Here is a 22,922-nt window from a genome sequence, read left to right as displayed (position 1 = left end):
ATTTGCCCTTCCTAATGCAAATGGAACAATTCTTAGAGGGTCTTCCTGAGGAAATAGAAAGATACATCCTAGATGGGAAGCCCAAAACTGTAATTGAGGCAGGAGAGATTGGAGCCAGATGGGTGGAGGTGGCCGAGAAGAAGAAAACTGGTTGCAGTTGGAGCGGAGACCCGAAGGGACAACCCCAGACCACACCCTATTACCGGGAGCCGCCCAAAGCCCCACCTACCTCCCAAAGAACCCTCCAGACCCCTTATCGTCCCACCACCCCGTTCTCCAGCAACCCACCTCGCCCCAGTGACCTGTCTGCTGACGATGTTTTAAATGTAACGAGCTGGGGCATGTAAAAGCCAACTGCCCCAAGAACCCCAACAGATTACAGTTCATTGCACCGGGATCACACCAGAGGTCCGCAGGTCCAGATACCTCCCAGATACCCTTGGAGCGGAGGGAAACTGTGAGTGTGGGCGGGAAGAAGGTCACCGCGTGGAGGGACACCGGAGCACAAGTGTCAGCTATCCATACTTCCTTAGTGGACCCCAATTTAATCAACCCAGAGATCCAAGTGACGATTCAACCCTTCAAGTCCAACTCTTTTGATTTGCCTACAGCCGAGTTGCCTGTCCAGTATCAGGGCTGGTCAGGAACGTGGACTTTTGCAGTCTATGATGATTATCCCATCCCCATGCTGTTGGGGGAAGACTTGGCCAATCATGTGAAGCGGACCAAGAGGGTTAGGAATGGTCACCCCCAGCCAGGCTAAACAAGCCGTGAGGCCTAGCTCTGTTCCGGAAACTTCTATCAGGACCTAGTCAGAGGTGATGGACCCGGACCCCAGGCCAATGTCTGCAACAGCAGTAGTGGGTCCAGTCCCAGAGACCCAGATGGAATCAGTCCCAGAACCAGAACCAGTGGAACAACCAACACCAGACCCATTGCCAGCACTGAATCCAGTACTTGCAACCTCAACACCAGAGGGCCCCACCAAACCTGAACCGGCAGCAGCCCAGAACCCTACACAAGAGGCTCAGTCAGAGTCTGAACACCAACATAGTGTCCCAGTGGACAGCGGTTCACAGTCAATGGAAACAGCCCCATCCCCTAAATCGTTTCCAGAGGGACCAAGCATAGGTCCACAATCCAATGAGGAACTGATGTCTCCAGCATCAAGGGAACAGTTCCAGACTGAACAGGAAGCAGATGAAAGCCTCCAGAGAGCTTGGACGGTGGCACGGAGCAACCCACCGCCTCTCAGCTCTTCTAATCGATCCAGGTTTGTTGTAGAAAGAGGACTTTTATACAAGGAAACTCTTTCTGGTGGACACCAGGAAGACTGGCATCCTCAGAGACAGTTGGTAGTTCCAACTAAATACCGGGCCAAGCTCTTGAGCTTAGCCCACGATCACCCTAGTGGCCATGCTGGGGTGAACAGGACCAAAGACCGTTTGGGGGGGTCATTCCACTGGGAGGGAAGGGGCAAAGATGTTTCTACCTATGTCCGGTCTTGTGAAGTATGCCAAAGAGTGGGAAAACCCCAAGACCAGGTCAAAGCCCCTCTCCAGCCACTCCCCATCATTGAAGTTCCATTTCAGCGAGTAGCTGTGGATATTCTGGGTCCTTTTCCGGAAAAGACACCCAGAGGAAAGCAGTACATACTGACTTTCATGGATTTTGCCACCCGATGGCCAGAAGCAGTAGCTCTAAGCAACACCAGGGCTAAAAGTGTGTGCCAGGCACTAGCAGACATTTTTGCCAGAGTAGGTTGGCCCTCCGACATCCTCACAGATGCAGGGACTATTTTCCTGGCAGGAACTATGGAAAACCTTTGGGAAGCTCATGCGGTAAATCACTTGGTTGACACTCCTTACCACCATCAAACAAATGGCATGGTGAAGAAGTTTAATGGAACTTAGGGGGCCATGATACGTAAATTCGTAAATGAGCACTCCAATGATTGGGACCTAGTATTGCAGCAGTTGCTCTTTGCCTACAGAGCTGTACCACACCCCAGTTTAGGGTTTTCCCCATTTGAACTTGTATATGGCTGTGAGATTAAGGGGCCATTGCAGTTGGTGAAGCAGCAATGGGAGGGATTTACACCTTCTCCAGGAATTAACATTCTGGACTTTGTAACCAACCTACAAAACACCCTCCAAACCTCTTTAGCCCTTGCTAGAGAAAACTTACAGGATGCTCAAAAAGAGCAAAAAACCTGGTATGATAAACATGCCAGAGAGTGTTCCTTCAAAGTAGGGGACCAGGTCATGTTCTTAAAGGCACTCCAGGCCCATAAAATGGAAACATCGTGGGAAGTGCCATTCACGGTCCAGAAGCGCCTGGGAGCTGTTAATTATCTCATAGCATTCCCCACCTCCAACCAAAAGCCTAAGGTGTACCATATTAATTCTCTAAAGCCCTTTTATTCCAGAGAATTAAAGGCTTGTCAGTTTACAGCCCAGGGAGGAGACGATGCTGAGTGGCCTGAAGGTATCTACTATGAAGGGAAAAGTGCTGGTGGTGTGGAAGAGGTGAACCTCTCCATGGCCCTTGGGCATATGCAGCGACAGCAGATCAAGGAGCTGTGCATTAGGTATGCACCAACATTCTTAGCCACCCCAGTACTGACTGAACGGGCATACCACTCCATTGACACAGGTAATGCTCACCCAATTAAAGTCCAACCTTACCAGGTGTCTCCTCAAGCTAAAACTGCTATAGAACAGGAGATCCAGAACATGCTACAGATGGGTATAATCTGCCCCTCTGAAAGTGCATGGGCATCTCCAGTGGTTCTAGTTCCCAAACCAGATGGGGAGATACGTTTTTGCATGGACTACCGTAAGCTAAATGCTGTAAATCGCCCAGACCAACAATCCAATGCCACTCACAAATGAACTATTAGAGAAACTGGGATGGGCCCAGTTCATCTCTACCTTGGACTTAACCAAGGGGTACTGGCAGGTACCGCTAGATGAATCTGCCAAGGAAAGATCAGCCTTCACCACACGTCTCAGGCTGTATGAATTTAATGTACTCCCTTTCGGGCTGCAAAATGCACCCGCCACCTTCCAAAGACTTGTAGATGGTCTCCTAGCGGGATTAGGAGAATATGCAGTCGCCTACCTTGACAATGTGGCCATATTTTCGGATTCCTGGGGAGATTGATAGAGCCAGAAGAGTTCCCAGAAGTCACCTACTACAGGACAGGCCTAACAAAGAAAATAAAAGAACTCCACTAGCCGTCACCGTCAGCCCGCAACTAAAACCCCTCCAACGCATTATTAAGGATCTACAACCTATCCTGAAGGATGACCCAACAATCTCACAAATCTTGGGAGACAGGCCAGTCCTTGCCTACAGACAGCCCCCCAACCTGAAGCAAATACTCACCAGCAACCACATACCACACAACAGAACCACTATCCCAGGAACCTATCCTTGCAACAAATCCCGTTGCCAACTGTGCCCACATATCTATTCAGGGGACACCATCACAGGGCCTAATAACATCAGCCACACTATCAGAGGCTCGTTCACCTGCACATCCACCAATGTGATATATGTCATCACGTTTAAGCAATGCCCCTCTGCCATGTACATTGGTCAAACTGGACAGTCTCTATGTAAAAGAATAAATGGACACAAATCAGATGTCAAGAATTATCATATTCATAAACCAGTCAGAGAACACTTCAATCTCTCTGGTCACGCGATTACAGACATGAAAGTTGCTATATTACAACAAAAATCTTCAAATTCAGACTCCAGCGAGAAACTGTTGAATTGGAATTAATTTGCAAATTGGATACAATTAACTTAGGCTTGAATAGAGACTGTGAGTGGCTAAGTCATTATGCAAGGTAACCTATTTCCCCTTGTTTTTTCCTACCCCTCCTCCCAGATGTTCTTGTTAAACCCTGGATTTGTGCTGGAAATGGCCCAACTTGATTATCATACACATTGTAAGGAGAGTGATCACTTTAGATAAGCTGTTACCAGCAGGAGAGTGGGGTGGGAGGAGGTATTTTTTCATTATTTGTGTGTATATAAAAAGATCTTCTACACTTTCCACAGTATGCATCCGATGAAGTGAGCTGTAGCTCACGAAAGCTTATGCTCAAATAAATTGGTTAGTCTCTAAGGTGCCACAAGTACTCCTTTTCTTTATTCAATTCTAAATGGTGTAAAGCCATGTTTATATTGTAGACTATTTTGGCTTTTGATATGCACAACAATGCGTAATGCACTTTGTTATTATGCTGTATAAGAATACTTACATATGTATGCTTTACAAGATAATTGTGAACTTTTCCATTCAATAGGAAGCATGCTGAAGACACAGAAAAGAAAATATCCTGTGGCAGAGTTGGCTATCAATATTGGTGCATTCGGGATACTTTTAGCTATCAAGAAAGTATGGTCTAGTCGATAAGATGGTCAAACTGAGACTCAACACCAGGGTTCAACTCCCAGCTTAGCCACAGGATCCCTGTTTGACTTTGGGCAAGTCACTTATTCTACTCAGTTCTTCCACCAGGACAATGGGGATACTATCCCCATACAACACAAGGATAAAATCCACGAGTGACTGAAGTTCTCAAATACTGTGGCAATAAGGACCATAAAAATACCGGCATAGTTTCAACTGTTTCATTCTCTGAGAACCATCCATCCTGTTCCCTTAATAAAGCAGGGGCCCTGCAGAAAAGTAATCATATGATCATGTAATTAAGACTGTATCATAATGCACAAAGGGGTGAATTAAAGTTGCAAGGGCTGCTGAAATTCTGGCATTTCCCATTTTTTGACTTCTTGGCTTTGCAACATAATTAACTTATTTTGAACAGTTTTGTAGCTAATTTCTTATGTAATTTCATAGTTGTTGTTTGTTTGTTTTTTAAGGAAAAGAGTAGAATCAAATTCTCGTATGAAACAACCCATTCCCCATCTTCATTATACATCATCTAAAGAATCTGAACCCTGATTTTCAGCACAGCAGCACAGCTTGCACTTCAGGACTGACTACAATAGCCTGATGAGGGCTGTTTTTCCAGTGAGGTGTGATTGGCTGCTGGACCCATGTACTGAATACACGGAAATGGTTTTGAGGAGCGCAGCTTGGCTTTCTCCTTCCCCTGTCACAAGGGAGGTGATCTTTTCCCAGGTGGAGCACCAGGAGCAGGGGATAGGCCTCTGGGGCCACATACTGGTTGATAGAGGTTGCTTGGACCAACGTACCCACTGCCTAAGAGGCTGCCTGATCACAGGGATCCCAGTGCAGTATGCTGCTACTTTGGTGGTGGCATAAGACCGTACTTATATTAGAATTTTAAGAGTTATTTATTATGTTGGCATCCTGCCAAAACATTTCTGACAATGCAAATGAGGGAGAAGAGAAGTTGTGATTTTTCAAATCACTGTATCGCAGCTAAACCTAAATTACTTTTCACAACATACAGAAAAGACAATTCCCTGGCCTCAGGGCTCTTTATCACATTCATATGTCTACTGCAAACAATAGAGGTGCTAGGGCTGCTTGGTAAACAGTCTCAAGACACATTTATAATGGCGTGTTAAGCAAAATTGACCTTGAGTGATAGAAATAGAGCCTCTGGGCTCAGGTGTATAAGGAGACTGACTGGAATTTGGAAGCATAACCACTAAATGGTATCTTTAAACACCTAATTTAGGGCTACAACAGAGAGCTGGAGGAGAATCAGTTTGAACTATTAGGCAATAGATCCTCTGGGTGAGAGTTTCTTTGCTTAAATGAACTGGCTGGAATGTTCCAGGGGCCCCTAAGGTTCCTGAGATCAACATACATTGTAGGGTATCACTCTTGAGCCAGCCTCAATTTGCAAGTACATTGTGCCTTAGAAAGCCACAAATCATCAGTTAAGGGAGTTTCCTTCTTGATTCACACTGGATATGAGGCTCACATAAGTGAAAATCCTACATAGATTCAGAAAAAAAAGCACTTCACTTTTCCTCTAAAAGAAATACACAGATTTGTATATGCACATTGAACCTTACAAGAAATAGAAGAAATAGTTGGTTCTTTCTGTTTGTTTGGGGGGAGGGAGGAGCCCAAATTTCATGGACAACATTTTGAAGATATTTTAATAGTATTAATATTTAATAATATTTTAAAGTGTTCACAGCCTCTAGTTTCAAAGAGAAAAATAAATCAAATGCTATCTCACCTGTGGAGTTTAAAGTGTGCTGGGTGAATGGGGATCATTCTATTCTTCATTCATCGTTCACTCCTGATATGTTCAAAATATCATCTCTCCTGCCGGCTGAATTCCACTGAACATCACTGACTTCCTATAGAAATACCATGTTGTTTTTTTTCCCCAATAGAAAGAAGAAATTTGAAGGTCTATGAATATGTATAATAATGTTGGATTATTGTTCTAGGCCTATTGTGATGGTTTTCCCCTGAAACACCATTAAGTGCCTCTCTAGTCCCTTTTAATGTCAGTATGTTTTTAGATTTTCCTTCTAAATAGGTAGCATCTTCCTTTAGGGATCAGTGTCATAAGGAAATGCTGACATTGGATAAAATTACTGTTAAAGAAAAATGGAAAATATCTGACAAAAGATTCCAAAATTATAAGCTACTAAAATAAGTATACCAATAGGCTTGGTAATGTGGAAACTGGAAATCTGTGGGTTCTTCCCCTAATTATTACTTTTTTAATTGAGGAAGAGGATATCAAAAGAATAAGTAAAGCTTTTGGTGAATATTGACTTTAAAAGGCTTTGGAATGAAGAACTGAATAAACCATTAAGACAGAATCTAATTCCTTGATCTTCATGCTGCAACCTGTGTAGCATACATCTTTAGAGAGATGATCAAAAGGCCATAGATAAAACTCAAGTGGGTGATAGGATCCTAGAATTCAATACAACAAAGTTTTCCCCAAAAAACTTTTATTGCAGATGTCAGCAAGCTTTCTAGCCAACATTGTTTATAATTTGATGTATTTCAGGAAAGCAGCTACAGCATCTTCTGTCAGCCTAGAGAGGCATTTGGTAAAGATCTTGACTTACAGCAAGCAGATACTTTGTCCACCTTTTATGTCAGGAGCTAGAGTTTTAGTCTAAACTATTAATGGGTCTGGATCTGAAATAAAATTAAAATAAGCATTTGAGTCATGCAGTTTTTTGTCATTTTTTGCACTACTGCAATGACCCTATAACATGTATAGAACAGGCTGAACTGCTTAATTCAGTGTTTGTCAACCAGGAGTATAGGCATACCCTGGGATACGCAGAGATCTTACAGGGGGTACATCCAACTCATCTAGATATGTGCCTAGTTTTACATAAAAAAGCAATAGCCAATAATTTCATATTAAAATTTCAACTAGATGATGACTTCTTTATACTGTTGTTTATACTATACACTGAAAGATAGATACAATATTTATATTCCAATTGATTTATTTTATAATGATATGATAAAAATGAGAAAGTAAGAATTTTTTCAGTAATAGTGTGCTGTGACACTTTTGTATTTTTATGTCTGATTTTGCAAGCAAGTAGATTTTAAATGAAGTGAAACTTGGGTGTACGCAAAACAAATCACACTCCTGAAAGGGGTACAGTAGTTTGGAAAGGTTGAGATCCACTGGCTGAATAAATATCTTACCCTGTTTAGTGTAACTTAGACAAAATATAAAACTGTTTACGTTATCACAGGCTGCATTCTTCAAAAAAGCAGGGCTGATAAAGCACTTACTAGACTTCTTCGAGATCATTTTCCTGACCATCCTTCCAATCTTCTTGTGTTATAACTTGAAATTGAAATATCACTCCGATTCCATTAAGAACATAGACAATGATCCAGGAGCAGAGTGGGACTTCATCAAATAAAAAACAAATTGTGAATGGACTCTTTTCTTATAAGGGTATATGCCAATCTGGGATTCTTCCTCTCTCCCTCCCCCCCCGCCCCCCGATCTCTTCTACATGAGCAGCTAAAACTCCCCCCTCCCCTCCCCACACGCACACCCGAAAATGTGGTTGTCCCCATTTTCAGGCTGTAGTCTCACTCTTTCAGGTTAATTAAAAATTAAATAGTATTGTACTATTGCCTCTGTGATCCTCCAAAAGATTTCTCTGCATTCCACTTGTCCTGTTTTAGAGGACTGTGTCAAGGTTTCTCATTTTTGTTATCTCGTTGTTAATGTATTTGGCTCCCACGGGCCCGTTAGTGCATGACACCCTGGTGTGGACTAGAATTTACACTCCACTGGTGTGCAATGTGTACACAAGCCCTTCCCAACATTTCAGGACCTTTTCAGTTTGTCCATTATTTCAGTAGGTCAATTATTATTATAGACCTAAGGAGCCAGAGAGTTCCATCTTGATGCCTCAGTCACTTCTCAGAAATAGTAAAGAATTGGAATAAACCTACCATTTTTAATAAAACTTTTACAGTGATTGAATATCTTAATTTATAACCATTTGATATTTTAAACATTTTATGTTCAATTATTTCATTTAATCTTTGTAAATCACATCATCTATCTTAACTTTCTATAATTATTTTTAAATTTTACTTTAAATACACTTTTTAAAAAATTCTATCTTCCATACTTTAGCAAAGCAACACAAAATTCAATGAACTCATGAGAACTACAATCAATGTGTGCTTTTATTATTTATTTTTTTAGTCTAATGTTCTCACCATGTATGATTAGCTTTCTATGAAATCTACAAAATGTGTTTACATCTATTTTTTTCATGTTCTTTACCACATACTGCTGTACCATGTAGTTTATATTAACCTAGCCCATGGACTTCAGTATTGCCCTTTGCTTATTCAGCCTGAATTTTTTTCTTTACCCCAGAAGTTTAAAGAGATAGTGTTATGTTATCCAAACTCTTTTCCCTTTTGTTTTTCAAAATCAGCAACGTCTCTGTATACATACCAAATGTTTTTATTCACATGTATTTAAAATAGTATCAAATTCAAAGACTTATTTGCAAATTCAATTGCTTGGCCCTCACAACTGCAGCTAACTTTGCAATTGCAAGATTGCAACAAAGAATCCAAAAAGGAAAGGATTCCTAAAAACAATTCAACTTGTATTTTGCAGCAGGCAGTCAACCTGTGGTTTATTTTTATACAGAATCAAATTGAGCTTAGTTGACAAATTAGATATCAGATACTTTTCTAGCCAGAATAACGCTCTTTGAACTACCTGACTGTGAATTATAGATTTCAAATCAAATTAGCAACTGCTTATTGTGCCTGGCTATAAATTTTGACTATTCTGGCTGATTGGAAATTAAAATGTTGCTTACATTTCATACAAAAAATAACATAGAATTCTAGCTGAGAAGCCCAAATGCAAACTCTCCCTGACCCATTCATCACATACCTTCAATCAGAGCACCAACAAACTCCAACGGAAGTCCCCCATTAGGCATGCTCATAAATAGAGCACTTTGCAGGAAAAAAATGCAGATTTAGTGACACCAAATGTTTTGGAAATTGATGTTGGTTTTGCCAAATGGTTTGTGTGAAAGAAAGCAGAAAAAAAATCTGAAAAACATTTCTATTTGATATTTTTAATGAAACATTTAATTTTTTTAATTCAAAACAATATTTTATTTCAAAAATTCCTTCCATTTTATTAAAATATAAAATGTTAGACGTACTTGAAATCTAAATATAATGTTTAGTTTCACATTGAAACCAAAACTTTTTTTTTTTGACTTTTCAGGTTGCCTAAAATTTTGAAAACAATCAGATAACCTGAAACTTTTTTCAGAACTTGCCAGAAAACCAATAAAAATCACTTATTCCCACAGGTCTTCTCAGAATTGCATTTCTCCCTGGTCCCACCCCTTCTCCTACAGGACCAATTATGTGGCAGACATCAAATAGTCCTATCATCTCCCCTCTGACTGGCAGTTCCACTCTCATATTCTGCTCATCCTGCTTCCTCCCAGCTCTCTCTTCTGACTAGCAGGTGACTTATTTTGCTCTGGTGAGTCACTTCTCTCCTTCCCACTGAGGCACGTCTGTTCTCTCTCCTTCTCTACCATTCTGACCATTTGACCATGCTGTTCTCTGACTGGTAGCTCAGTGTTCCTGTGTCTGATGTTAATCAGCATTCACTGAACCTTCCTAATTGTCTCTGTTTGGTGAATAAGAAATTGGCACTTTTAGTTGTCTAGATAGCACTTCTTCTTGCCCTGAGACTCTCAACAATGGGATTTTTCCAATCTGATATACACTGAGACCATGTTGGTTAATCTACTTCCATGGAAAGAAGATGGAACCTGGATCAAATAGATCCCAGGTTGGGAGTTATTGAACAGAGTGGTCTGCATGTGGTTACTATTCCCCTGTTCTCTTAGCCCACAGAGAAATTCCACTGGCGGCCATTGAGACTTAAACCTTGTAACGTGAAGACAAGATGGTAGGGAGAGGAGTTCATGGCAGGAGGGGGTCATTCAGGGGTATGGCTGTGAAGGTGGCATTGTGTGCCCCTGTGGTGTTTTACTCTGCAGATCTGTTACTTCATCACTGTTAAATGTATCTGGGTTCCCCATGTCACAAGGGAAGTTGTCTGACAACATATATCTGGTGGACAGGGGTCAGAGAACTGAAAGGATCCAAAACGAATAAGCTCTTCACACACATGGAGTTGGCCTGTGTGGTTTCCCTGAGATCTGTCCTGATCGCAAGGTAGAGGGGACAGAGGAAAGGAAAAACTGGATTTTAGGGGCTAACTCCAAAAACTACCCCCAGGAAATTCCATAAGGTTCAACTCACAGACTTCCATCCCCAACCAAGGATAACCTCAGCCAGATTTTTGTTTCTCTGACAGTTTTAATATAAATCTTGAAAATATAAATCTTGAATATAAAGTGACTTTACTTCCCCCACATGTGCTCTTATCAGTTGTTTGTTTAATCAACAATGAACTAAATGAGCTGGACTTAGAAGAAATATGAAAATATTTAAGCAAATGACATTTTCAGAAGGAGTGCTTTTGAATAAAAGTTGAATGGTAGAGAAACCCCCTAGAATGTAACTTGGTTCAAAGGTCTGGAATTCACATTGTTTAGCTTTTTGTTCATTTTTGTTCATTTTTTGTTCATTTTGTTCATTACAGCATAACAGCAACCCCAGTTCATTTCATCTCTACACTGGAGCTGTCATCCAAGTTAGATCTTGACTGCAAAGCAAAACCATTTTAAAATGTGAGCAAAGCTCTATTTAGCAGGTTTTTTTTCTAAAGAAGCTTTTAAGGAAGAACAGACACATTTAAGAGCTACACTCTTCTCTCCCCTTCCTTTTATCTTCTGAATTGGCAGCTGCTAGGCTTTAAGACAGAGGATGTCATTATCTTCTTGTCAATTGCAATTAAAACAATTTAGCAAATGTGTTAGCAGTTCTTTTTGAGTTTTAATAATAATTTTTACTTTGTTCCTCCCTGACACCCATCTACTCGCTGGCTAAGGAATTGTCTGCTGCACTAGTTTTTCTCCCAGAGATGTTTAATTTACATCTAGTGATGCCTTAGACATTCAATTCTCCAATGTATCTTTTATTTAGCTGTAATCCAAGCTTCCCTACACCTGTGATCCACAACTCTCCCCTGGATCACTTCCTCCTAGGGATGCCCCTACAGGTGTCAGTAGCCATTTGTACCTTGGTCTCTTTACCAAGACTGTTAATCAATGTTGATTCTGTTGACAGGTTGTTATATGTGAAACTTCCCTTTCCATTAAAAACTGGAATTAGACCATTTATTCAGACTACTGCACAACCCTCAGATAGCAGTGACTTACGATTGCTAGTGACCTAGGCTCAATTTAAATCAGCAACATGTCAGTGGAAAGCTCCAAAGCCTGTAACTATTCAGTAATCTTTTATTGCCACCCGGTCTCCCATGTTCTTCAATTTTCTGGAAAGGTATAAATGGAGGTAGGGAATTGGGATTACCTGCAATGTCACATCTGTCCTTCCTGGTTGGTAGCACCCAGCTGAGAGGGTGCAGCAGTTTTTCAGCTTGTCAATGCTAAAGAACATACGGGTTGAACATATTTGTATTTTATAAACAGGTTTTGAGAACTATCCAATGACTAAGACTACTGTCTAGAGTGTGATACCACACAATCACAATCCTATCCTACTTCCTTTGCCATACCCCTCCACTTCAAAGGAACACAGCAGTTATGTACTGCACCGGCAACCATAATTCTAGAATTTCCTACTTTTGAGTGCTTGACTTGCAACCTCAGCATTCTCTTTAAATCATTTTTTCGCACATCAAATCACAATTCTCTTTTCTAATGTATTCCATCAATTTGTCCCACTGTCTGTCATCAAGATCTATTTAGGTGCTTATTTTCACACATCTTCTCACACACAGGGCTTGGAAATTTTATCAAACACCTAACAGCCAGAGGACTAAACTAACTAGTCAAAAAAACCTGGTATGAAAATGAGGCAAGGGGATACGGAGCCAGGAGCTATTGCCCAAGGGAAGTACACAGTGAAGAGCCAGTCCTCCCCTCCCCAGCTGCTGGGTGGGAATGGGGAGTGATCTGGGATTCCTAAAAAGTTAAGGAAAGTGTGGGCCCCTTACTGAATGAGGGAGGCAACCTAGTGACAGAGGATGTGGAAAAAGCTAATGTACTCAATACTTTTTCTGCCTCTGTCTTCACAAACAAGGTCAGCTCCCAGACTACTGCACTGGGCAGCACAGCATGGGGAGGAGGTGACCATCCCTCTGTGGAGAAAGAAGTGGCTCGGGACTATTTAGAAAAGCTGGACATGCACAAGTCCATGGGGCCGTATGCGTTGCATCCGAGAGTGCTAAAGGAGTTGGCAGATGTGATTGTGGAGCCATTGTCCATTATCTTTGAAAACTCATGGCGATCCGGGGAAGTCCCGGACGACTGGAAAAAGGCTAATGTAGTGCCCATCTTTAAAAAAGGGAAGAAGGAGGCTCCTGGGAACTACAGGCCATTCAGCCTCACCTCAGTCCCCGGAAAAATCATGGAGCAGGTCCTCAAGGAATCAATTCTGAAGCACTCTGAGGAAAGGAAAGTGATCAGGAACAGTCAGCATGGATTCACCAAGGGCAAGTCATGCCTGACTAATCTAATTGCGTTCTGTGATGAAATAACTGGTTCTGTGGATGAAGGGAAAGCAATGGACATGTTGTTCCTTGACTTTAGCAAAGCTTTTCACACTGTCTCCCACAGTATTCTTGTCAGCAAGTTAAAGAAGTATGGGCTGGATGAATGCACTATAAGGTGGGTAGAAAGTTGGTTAGATTGTCAGGCTCAATGGGTAGTGATCAATGGCTCCATGTCTAGTTGACAGCCAGTATCAAGCAGAGTGCCCCAAAGGTTGGTCCTGGGGCCGGTTTTGTTCAGTATCTTCATAAATGATCTGGAGGATGGTTTAGATTGCACCCGCAGCAAGTTTGCAGACAACACTAAACTGGAAGGAGAGGTAGATATGCTGGAGGGTAGGGATAGGATACAGATGGACCTATACAAATTGGAGGATTGGGGCAAAAGAAATCTGATGAGGTTCAACAAGGACAAGTGCAGAGTCCTGCACTTAGGACGGAAGAACCCCATGCACCGCTACAGACTAGGGACCGAATGGCTAGGCAGCAGTTCTGCAGAAAAGGACCAAGGGTTACAGTGGATGAGAAGCTGGATATGAGTCAACATTGTGCCCTTGTTGTCAAGAAGGCCAATGGCATTTTGGGATGTATATGTAGGGGCATTGCCAGCAGATCGAGGGATGTGATCGTTCCCCTCTATTCGACATTGGTGAGGTCTCATCTGGAGTACTGTATCCAGTTTTGGGCCCCACACTACAAGACAGATGTGGAAAAATTGGAGAGAGTCCAGCAGAGGGCAACAAAAATGATTAGAGTACTAGAACACAGGACTTATGAGGAGAGGCTGAGGGAACTGGGATTGTTTAGTCTACAGAAGAGAAGAATGAGGGTTGGATTTGATAGCTGCTTTCAACTACCTGAAAGGGGGTTCCAAAGAGGATGGCTCTTGACTGTTCTCAGTGGTAGTGGATGACAGAACAAGGAGTAATGGTCTCAAGTTGCAGTGGGGGAGATTTAGGTTGGATATTAGGAAAAACTTTTTCACTAGGAGGGTGGTGAAACACTGGAATGCTTTACCTAGGGAGGTGGTGGAATCTTCTTCCTTAGAAGCTTTTAAGGTCAGGCTTGACAAAGCCCCGGCTGGGATGATTTAATTGGGGATCGGTCCTGCTTTGAGCAGGGGGTTGGACTAGATGATCTCCTGAGGTCCCTTCCAACCCTGATATTCTATGATTCTATGATTCTAACAGGGCGATATCATTGTGACAGACACTACAATGCCACTCAGTATCATTGTGGGCCATTGTATTCAATTTATGAATTGTTTATATAGGATTGTATTCTTCTTCATGGGGGAAGATTACCATAGCTCCTCCAGGAGCCTGTCCCCCCTCCCCCCGGCCCTTTGTTCTGACTCACATCCCAGCTCCTGTTGCATTAATCGAGAACCAGTTAGTCTAAATTAACTGTTGGAAAGGAGATGACAGTTCATAAATTGTTTCACTAATCTGTAACAATGAGTGTTAGAAAAAGAGCAAAAAGGAGAGAATGAGATGAATCAGTATATGTCAAGGTTCCTTCCCCACTCTGAACTCTAGGGTACAGATGTGGGGACCTGCATGAAAAATCCCCTAAGCTTATTTTTACCAGCTTAGGTTAAAACTTCCCCAAGGTACAAACTATTTTACCTTTTGCCCTTGGACTTTATTGCTGCCACAACCAAGCGTCTAACAAATATATATCAGGGAAAGAGCCTGCTTGGAAATGTCTTTCCCCACAAAATCCTCCCAAACCCTACACCCCCTTTCCTGGGGAGGACTCGTTAAAAATCCTCACCAATTTGCATAGGTGAACACAGATCCAAACCCTTGGATCTTAAGAACAAGGAAAAAGCAATCAGATTCTTAAAAGAAAAATTTTAATTAAAGAAAAAGTAAAAGAATCACCTCTGTAAAATCAGGATGGTAAATATCTTACAGGATAATCAGATTCAAAACACAGAGAATCCCTCTAGGCAAAACCTTAAGTTACAAAAAGACACAAAAACAGGAATATACATTCCATTCAGCACAACTTATTTTATCAGCCATTTAAACAAAACAGAATCCAACGCATATCTAACTAGATTGCTTATTAACCCTTTACAGGAGTTCTGACCTGCATTCGTGCTCTGGTCCTGGCAAAAACAACACACAGACAGAGAGAGAGGCTTTGTTTCTCCCCCACCTCCAGCTCTGAAAGTATCTTGTCTCCTCATTGGTCATTTTGGTCAGGTGCCAGTGAGGTTGTCTTAGCTTCTTAACCCTTTACAAGTGAAAGGGCTTTTCCTCTGGCCAGGAGGGATTTAAAAGTGGTTAGCCTTCCCTTTATATTTATGACAGTATATAAAAATGGGGTGCTGATATAATTCAAGGACTGCATTGAGGCTCTGATTTGTAAATAAGAGGAGAATGGACCAAAACTGTTGTCTCAGAAATTAGGCTTATTGGACTACATAATGAGATTGTAGCCTATTCTGTCCATCATCCCCGTTTAAAAGTTCTTAAAAAGAGAGTCTTTGGGAAGCAAAAGCATGGATTTTGGTGGCATTCCCCATAGGAAGGCAGATAGGCCTCTGCTTCGCTACAGAGACTGTCATTCTTTGTGACACCCAGGACTCAGTACATCAGTGGGACTGCCTGATCATCTGTGCTGTACCAGCAAGGACCCCGAGTTGATATACGTGAGATCCTGCTCTGTCTTCTTCCCTTCCTTTTTCTGTTCCAGTCCACCCTCCAGATTTTGATCAATTTTCATTCTGCTACAGTTTGGAAAGCTATGAAGAACAGAGAGACATTGCATCAGTATAAACTCACAACTAGACTTTTACACACCATATGGACTAGAAACTCTAAAAATATAAAACTTAGGTTCATTTAGAAGTTGGCTGCATTTGTTTAGGAAAGATTCTAGTTGCTGTGGGCAGGCCACATGTGTGTATATAATAATCTGCCTTGTAGAATTGCCATGAAGATTTATCAGCTCAGGTATAAAATCTTCTCATCCACTTTTACTGTTATGATGAATTAACAATGAAAAGCAAATGAAATCTTACTTATCCATTACAATTTTTATTCCCCTCAGTTTCTAATGTAAACCTACATATACATGCCCAAAATTTATGCAGAAGATTATTTATCTCCACATAATGCTGATTACAGTTACTATAGCAGTCTGTTATGTACAGCACAGAAATGAGTGGGATGCTTATTCTGGAATGAACAAAATAAAGTACATGTTAGCCATATAGATACTTCAGGAGAAACAGATGGATATATTAAGCGTTCACCATGTTTGGCAAATGAACAGTCGTTTAACCCATTCAACAACCAGATACACACTCACACATCTGCAAACAAAAGGGATCACCAAATTAAATGAATAGACAGCAGATTAAAAACAAACAAAAGGAAGTATTTCTTCACACAACACACAGTCAACCTGTGGAACTCTTTGCCAAAGAATGTTCTGAAGGCCAAGACTATAACAGGGTTGGAAAAGAGCTAGATAAATTAATGGAGGATAGGTCTATCAATGGCTACTAGCAAGGATGGGGAGGGATGGAGTCCCTAACCGCTTTTTGCCAGAATCTAGGAATGAGCGACAGGAGATGGATCACTTGAATATTACCTGTTCTGTTCATTCCCTCTGAATCACCTGGCATTGGCCACTGTCAGAAGATAGGGTACTGGGCTAGATGGGCCTTTGGTCTGACCCAGTATGGCTGTTCTTATGTAAAGGGACTAACACCGTAGAAATTCCAAATAATATGTACTGCTGTGGATTATGGTAATAATGATTTATTGTAGGAACTATGGAAGCAGAAATAGTAAATAAATTAGTGCTTGACCCTGTATTTAAAATGGTCAGATGTGCTCCCTTTTCTAATGTAAGAGCCAGGTAATTTGCACAAATGCCACCTGAAAATACTGTTCTAATTTAGGTTGTTCAATACTGTGTCAGGCATCAGCTGTCTTCAGCAAACATGCAATTAAATTGCACAAATAAATAAATAAATACATAGATGAATAAATAAAACTTTTTAAAATCATGCTCCTCTGATGCAGCTAGTTTGGGAACATCAGTTTGAGCCCAGTCATGTGAGGTAGTGTCCTGAATTACAGCTTCCAGCACTTCACAGGATTGAGCCTCATTTTAAATAAAAGAACAGGAGGACTTGTGGCACCTTAGAGACTAATAAATTTATTGGAGCATGAGCTTTCATGGGCAACAGCCCACTTCATCGGATGCATAGAATAGAACATATAGTAAGCAGATATATATACACATACAGAGAAGGTGGAAGTTGCCATACAAACTGTAAGAGGCTAATTAGTTAAGATGAGCTATTATCAGCAGGAGAAAAAAAAAATTGTAGTGATAATCAGGATGGCCCATTTAGACAGTTGACAAGAAGGTGTGAGGATACTTAACATAGGGAAATAGATTCAATATGTGTAATGACCCAGCCACTCCCAGTCTCTATTCAAACCCAAGTTAATGGTATCTAGTTTGCATATTAATTCAAGCTCAGCAGTTTCTCCTTGGAGTCTGTTTCTGAAGCTTTTCTGTTGCAAAAGTGCCACCCCTAAATCTTTTACTGAATGGCCAGAGAGGTTGAAGTGCTCTCCTACCGGTTTTTGAATGTTATGATTCCTGATGTCAGATTTGTGTCTATTTATTCTTTTGTGTAGAAACTGTCCGGTTTGGCCAATGTACATGGCAGAGGGGCATGTCACTATCATAGGAGCTAATCACATTAGCCATGCCATCAGGGGCTCGGTCACCTGCACATCTACCAATGTGATATATGCCATCATGAGCCAGCAATGCCCCTCTGGCTGAGTCATTACACATACTGAATCTATGGCATTCCTGAAATGCTGAAAAATATCTATATTGTGGTCTTCAACAGCAAAGTTGTGTTAAATGGGAGGATTTTTTTACTCATTTTGAAAGGAAAGAAGAAATATGATGCTGTTCTTGTGATTGATTTGGCAGGACTGTTGGCTGAGGAGGTTGAAATCATTCAGTCCTAGAACTAGGAGTAACAGCACAGGGACAGTCGGGGCAGATGGATAAGGACACTTGAGGACCTACTCGTTGGCTCTAACAGAAGGAGCCAGGAGCAGTTTGACTTTATGATGGAAAGAGTGGACTGGGCTGTTAAGTGGAAGGAATGTTTGTTTGTTTGTTTTTTTCCGGAAGCTGGAGTCAGCAATGGTCTGGTTCCTGGAGCAGAATGCTTGGAATAGGGAACAGGAGCTTGCCCAAAGAGACTGGGATCATGCCCTGTTGCAGTCCCTGGTACAAATGGTGGTGGAACAGATTCTGGTTCCAATTGCCCCAATAGCCATTGCTAGTGTCCAGAAACTGGCACCTCCTCCTCAAGCTACTCCTCCTCCTGCAGCCCAGGGTGCTCCTGAGGGGGAAGATCCAACTCTCCACCTCTATGATGTGGGGGGAGGCTGTCAGAATCCAGCACATCCTGCACTGGCACCTGGCCAGAGGGAGCCCTGTGAATGTACAGAAGGGGACAATAAGCCTGGGGCTGTGCCTGAAAGCCATCATGTGTTCAGCCCTGAAACGCTGCCCAAAAAATGCCCACATTTGTCTCCTCAGATCATTTTCTCTAGCTGTTCAGGGGAGGGGTTTACCCCCTTTTGGGAGAGGGGGGATCAAGACCAAAGACATGCTGTCGTAGGCATTAAAAGTTTTAATGCTTCCAGCAGCTCCCATTGGCCTGGAGTGACAAACCGTGGCCCCTGGGAGCTGTGATTGGCCCAATCTGCGGACGCAGCAGGTAAACAAACCGGCCCGGCCCGCCAGGGGCTTTCCCTGCACAAGTGGCAGAACAAGTTTGGGAACCACTGTTCTAGGACATATGGAGTGCATCTGTTCATCCAAATGAACTGTCTTGGGGATCTCCATCTACCTTTAACTGTTCAGTCTATATCAATCTAGTCTGAAAAATCCTTTCAGGGACAGAGTTGTATTATTGAAACCATCAGATTTTGTTACTGTTCTTTTTAAGAACTGTCCATACCTGCTGTTGTTAGAGCTGTGACTTAAGACTTGCTTGGTGTTGTTTAAAACACCTCTTCCCAGTTGGCATTTTCCCCCCTTCCGGTTATTTTTGTCTGTGGAGCACTCACTCACTTTCTTCATTGCCAAGTACTATCCTCTTTTCTTCTTTGATAGGAAGCCGATTATCTCCTAAAGGGAACGTTGGCAGGGCAACAGCCAAAGCTGCCTTACTATAAACAAGCACTCCTGTGTGACCCCGACTAATGCTGTTTCAGTGAAGTAACACAACAAACAAATTTAAAGAAAGAGGAATGATCTTATAAACTTATCAATGAAGGTTATTGAAACTTAGAATGTAAATTTCTTTCAGTCCTGTGGGGTGGGCAAAGATAAACTTATATTTGCTGTTTTATACTGACATTATAGTTTTGACTTTCCAAAGGGAAAACAATGAAGATGGTATTCTGAACAACATAGAAATCAATATACAAACATTCCAAAACACATATGGACCAGATTCCATAACCCTTACTTACAATGAGTAGTTGTTTTATTATGCCCCATATCCAATGGAAAGAAGTGGAACTACCTATGGGATAAGAGTATGAAAATCTGGCACAAAATAGTTAACTACAAGACAGTTTCTTTTGCAATCCTTGTATATACTAAACCAGTGGTTCCCCAACTTGTTCCACTGCTTGTGCAGGGAAAAGCCCCTGGCGGGCCGGGCTGGTTTGTTTACCTGCCTCGTCCCCAGGTTCAGCCGATCATGGCTCCCAGTGACCGCGGTTCGCTGCTCCAGGCCAATGGGAGCTTCTGGAAGCAGTGGCCAGTATGTACCTCGGCCCGTGCCACTTCCAGCAGCTCCCATTGGCCTGGAGCAGTGAACCAGGGGACACCATCATAGGCCCTAATCACATCAGCCACACTATCAGAGGCTCGTTCACCTGCACATCTACCAATGTGGTATATGCCATCATGTGCCAGCAATGCCCCTCTGCCATGTACATTGGCCAAACTGGACAGTCTCTACGTAAAAGAATAAATGGACACAAATCAGATGTCAAGAATTATAACATTCATAAACCAGTCAGAGAACACTTCAATCTCTCTGGTCACTCGATTTCTGATCTCAAAGTGACTATCCTTCAACAAAAAACCTTCGAAAACAGACTCCAACGAGAGACTGCTGAATTGTAATTAATTTGCAAATTGGATACAATTAACTTAGGCTTGAATAGAGACTGGGAGTGGTTGAGTCATTATACTAAGTAAAACTATTTCCCCTTGTTTATTCCTTTCCCCCTCCCCCCCCCCCCCCGCCGTCACTGTTCCTCAGACGTTTTTGTAAACTCCTGGAAATGTGCTGGAAATGGCCCACCTTGATTATCACTTCAAAAGGTTTTCTCTCCCCACACCCCACTCTCCTGCTGGTAATAGCTCATCTTAAGTGATCACTCTCCTTACAATGTGTATTTTTTCATGGTCTATGTGTATATAAATCTCCCCACTGTATTTTCCACTCTATACATCAAATGAAGTGAGCTGTAGCTCACGAAAGCTTATGCTCAAATAAATTGGTTAGTCTCTAAGGTGCCACAAGTACTCCTTTTCTTTTTGCACTAAACATACAATTCTTTATATTTGGGTAGGGACTGTATCTTCTCTCATAACTAATGTTGAACAGCACTTTACTTTATGTCAAGTGCCATTGAAACTAATGGGACTATTTTCAAGGTAAGGTTCTACCTGGCATGAGTAAGGGTGTAATGATCAGGTCTCGTGTTTGCAAAGTGCACAGCACGCTTTGGGCACTGTGCAATACTGCAGAGTACTCATCATTTAGCATACCTGCACTGACTGCTTTCCCCTCTGCTTTAGAATTTTGCCTGGGTCAATGATTAATACTGAATGCTTCAGAGCTCAATTCTTCAATCTTTACTAATGCTGAGTAGCACTTCAATGAAGCCAAAAAGCAACCAAATGGGCCTGTTTCTAAAAGGAGTTAGAAATCAATGAGCTGCGTGGTAGAGTGAGCTACTGTTCAGCCATTGTGAATAAGGTTGGAAGATTCAGGCTCACAGCGAAGAAGGCAATTCTCTCTTTCTGCATCTCCCCATCAAAGCATAAGGGGAATCTAGAACAAACACAAGGAAAAAAACATTTAAAACAAAACAAAAACAAGCACTTAACCGCTTCTTGAGTCAGACCAAGTAGGAAATTATCTTATACTCTGAGGTATAACATTTGCTTACCCTTATCTTAAGCTTACCCCAGCACCCAAGAATTGTGCAGGAGGGACCACACACACAGACTCTATGGGTGCTAGGTCTCAGCTGGTATCTCCTTTCCCCCTTGCCATATGGCCTTGGGGATAACTGCAGAGAGGAGCCAGACAGACATTTCAGCTGGAAGGAGCAGAAGCAGCCAAAGATGGGATCTTTGGACTTCTGGACATTCCAGTCAAAAGTATAGAACATTCTCTGACTTTCTCTGTTGTGTGCTGATTGGTTGTTTGCTCCAACCCTCCTCATTCCCCTTCATTTCCCTCACAGTTTCTTCACCTCCGCTTCACTCCTACCCTCTTCTACTCTGCCCTGTTCCTCTTAGTCCCCTTCCCTTTTCTTTACATTTAGCTTATCCCCTCCTAGGAGCTCCCACCAAATAAATACATAAAATAAAATTTTAAAAAATCTTTGAATTAACATGCCATTTGCTGCTATCACATTGTTTTCTCTGCTTGTGTGTTCTACCCTTTCCTCCACCTGGTATCTGTCTTGTCTATTTATACAATATTGTTACATTGTTTCCTTGTACTCACCCATCTGTCTACATCCATTGGTCATCTCTTGTCCTATACTAACATTATAAACTCTTTGGGACAGGGACAACATACTTGTCTGTCTGTCTGTCTGTTTGTTTGTTTGTTTGTATGTTTGTTTGTTTGTTTTTCTGTGTTTAAACAACACTTGGTGCAATGGATCCTGGTCCATAACTAGGGATCCTACACTGTACAATAATACAAATAAATAAATAAATATCTTAATCATAGTACCTTAGCTTCCTCAAACACAAATGTGATTGATAGTAATAAAATTATCCAGTCATTAATGCTCAGCATATGTGAACGCAAGTTTATAGTGCAGGTAAAATAGTTTAGGAAGCAACTGGATTTGGGTATTTATATCAGTGTAAGTGTTTAGTATTGTATCAAAACGTTGCATATGCACGTTAGCCATGATTTAAAAGTATGGATAGGAGCACTGTGTCTAATTTCTATAACAAGAAAGAAATTAAATAAATATTAGATATACTCAGCTCTAATACTATCATGTTCTGAAAGCTTGTGGCAAGTCACTTAAGGGATACTGGTTAATTTTAAAATTGTAATGTATATTCTTAGTCAGATACTCTTACTAAAGTCAGAAGGGACCATCATAATCATCTAGTCTGACCTCCTGCACATTGCAGGCCATAGAACCTCACCCACCCACTCCTGGAATTGACCTATACCTCTGTCTGAGTTACTAAAGCCCTCAATTCATGATTTAAAGACTTCAAGTTACAGAGTATTCACTGATTACACTAGCTGAAACTTTCAAGTGAACCCATGCCCTATGCTGCAGAAGAAGGTTAAAATACCCCCGAGTGTCTATGCCAATGTGACTCAGGGGAAAATTCCTCCCTGACGCCAAATATAGAGATCAAATAGACCTTGTGGGCAAGACCCACCAGGAATAT

At 41.7% G+C, this 22,922-nt stretch overlaps 1 long non-coding RNA gene across 1 annotated transcript in view; it reads right to left on the bottom strand.

The window, feature by feature from the left end:
- Positions 1–15,129: 15,129 nt before the first annotated feature.
- LOC140904727 (uncharacterized) overlaps positions 15,130–22,922 on the bottom strand; it is a 71,995-nt gene continuing 64,202 nt past the window's right edge. The window contains exons 2-3 of the long non-coding RNA XR_012156655.1: positions 21,033–21,318; positions 15,130–15,930 (exon numbers count right to left, since the gene is read on the bottom strand). This is a non-coding gene — a long non-coding RNA (uncharacterized lncRNA). The remainder of the gene's footprint in view (positions 15,931–21,032; positions 21,319–22,922) is intronic.

Source organism: Lepidochelys kempii, chromosome 1 (assembly GCF_965140265.1).
Source record: "Lepidochelys kempii isolate rLepKem1 chromosome 1, rLepKem1.hap2, whole genome shotgun sequence".
NCBI classification, from domain to species: Eukaryota; Metazoa; Chordata; order Testudines; family Cheloniidae; genus Lepidochelys; species Lepidochelys kempii.
The sequence above is the reverse complement of the archived record's forward strand: the minus strand, read 5'-3'. Positions and strand labels throughout refer to the sequence as shown.